This window comes from Gavialis gangeticus, unplaced genomic scaffold (genome assembly GCF_001723915.1).
Source record: "Gavialis gangeticus isolate Ggan-Ray unplaced genomic scaffold, GavGan_comp1, whole genome shotgun sequence".
Taxonomy (NCBI): Eukaryota; Metazoa; Chordata; order Crocodylia; family Gavialidae; genus Gavialis; species Gavialis gangeticus.
In genome coordinates, this window is record NW_017729024.1 from 154,105,814 (window position 1) to 154,107,717 (window position 1,904).

The 1,904-nt window shown below is 42.8% G+C and overlaps 1 protein-coding gene across 1 annotated transcript in view; it reads left to right on the top strand.

Moving 5' to 3' along the window:
* OXCT1 (3-oxoacid CoA-transferase 1) overlaps positions 1–1,904 on the top strand; it is a 209,198-nt gene that overhangs the window by 127,383 nt on the left and 79,911 nt on the right. The window lies entirely within an intron of this gene.

Sequence of the window (1,904 nt, forward strand, 5' to 3'; positions counted from 1 at the left end):
AAAAAACAACAGTCTGTTTTATATCCTGAAAAACCCCACCCGGTTTCCCCCCCCCCCCCCTCCCCCCCGCACCAGGCTCTTGGCAGTCCAACAGCAACTCGTCTCAGTGTCTGGCTGAGCTAAGCTAGTTTTTTCATGCTGTCTCCTGATAAGCTTATCCAAAGTCCGTGGTGTTATTCTTGCCCGGCCTTTACCTACGTCACATCTCCCTCATCCTGACCCGACACAGTAAAACACTCCTTTCAGTACTTTTCCATTCCTCAACAAGAGTGCCCTTTTTTCACTTTTACAAGATCATTTTTTCACCAAGAAAGAATTCTCTGTAAATGTTCTCACATGCTGCTGTTGTGCTGTTATAGTCCATGTCTACTTAGTGCTTGCCTGTTCCTAAAGTGGAAGTAAGATGGCTACATTTGTGATGCATTGGCAGTGCCATGCTAACAACTATGCTTTTTCCAGTTTGGAAAGTAGCATGTGTGAAGCTAGAGTGGTGTGATATATATCGGCCATATAGATATATTTTTGAACCCTAAATTAAATGCATTGGTTGGAAGTTTCTGGCTTCTAAGAGGGACCCTTTTTCAGACTGGGTGAAGAAATGTAATACATCAAATGCGCAAAAGAACATTTACTAACCTTTTGGAATTAGATTTCAAGATGGGCTCTCTTACTTTTGGTAAGCATGGTCTCATTCACAAGAAATTAAGTTCTTATGGCCAGCAATCTCTTTGGGGCCATATCCATGCCAAATTACAAGGTGATTCCACAAAACCAAAATATCCAGCTATGGAGTACAGAGATCTCTTGGTAGTCAAACATCAGTAGGGCTAAATAAGTCTTCAGTCATTGAAATCATTACCACATACAGCGTACAATTGAGGGATAAGAACCATCTATTACTCCCACCCTGGTAAAAAGAGTATGGGAGGTGTTGCCCCACAATTCCTTTTACCAGAGACCCCCAAGGATTGAGACGACTCCTCGTCCGATTTGGTATCAAGTGAACTTTATTAGTAACCCCTAGGCTTATTACAAGATAATTATCCTTACAATACGACCTGGCAAGCGGTTCCTTAAACGTTACAACAGTGACCTTCAGTGGTACCGGCCTCAGATCCTCTGCTGGGTGTGCAGGATGTTAGTTTCTGGATTCCTTGTTACTCAAAGCAAGAATTCCAAGGCTGCTCCTGTTTCCCCATGGTGGCAACACAAACACACACACTGTCTCTTTGTTTGTCCACTACTTTTGTAACTTTCTCATCTCAAACTGTCCAGTCCTCAAGTTTCTTATCTCATCTTTTTAGATAAGGTACTCCAATCCTATTTCATTTTTGGTTTTCTTTCCTTCTAGGGAAACTGCTGTATCTGGTTAGCCCACTGTACCAATCACAGCATTCATTTTTCCTGATGCCTTATAAGGCACTCTGTACAATTTAATTGCTTAGATCCAGGAAGGCGTAAAGTTATGCTAAGAGCCTGAGGATAACTCAATTTGCCTGTTAAAGGAGGCTTAACAAAAATGTTGAGTCTCATCTCTGGAAGTGACTGTGCCATCTTATTGAGACACAGTCAAGGCTCATTTCCTGCTGATTCCACTTTTCCTCCACACTAGAGTTCAAGGATGGACTTTAGAGAGACCACTCTGAGTAGGAGACCTCCTGGGTCTTGAAGGGAATGGACTCCTAGCATCCTTTGCAATCTCTGCCTAACCAGTATGTTTTAATTCTTGTCCTACTAGGCATCCTGAGGTTTGCAATCTGTGGCCCATTCAGTTAGGCCCAGGATTTCATCATCATGTGTGCCCTAAACACATTCTTTTGCCCAAACCTGTCTTGGAGATGTGCTGGCAGTTTCAAAGCCTTATGTATCTCTGTGTGTGTGTGTGTGTGTGTGTCCTAGAAATC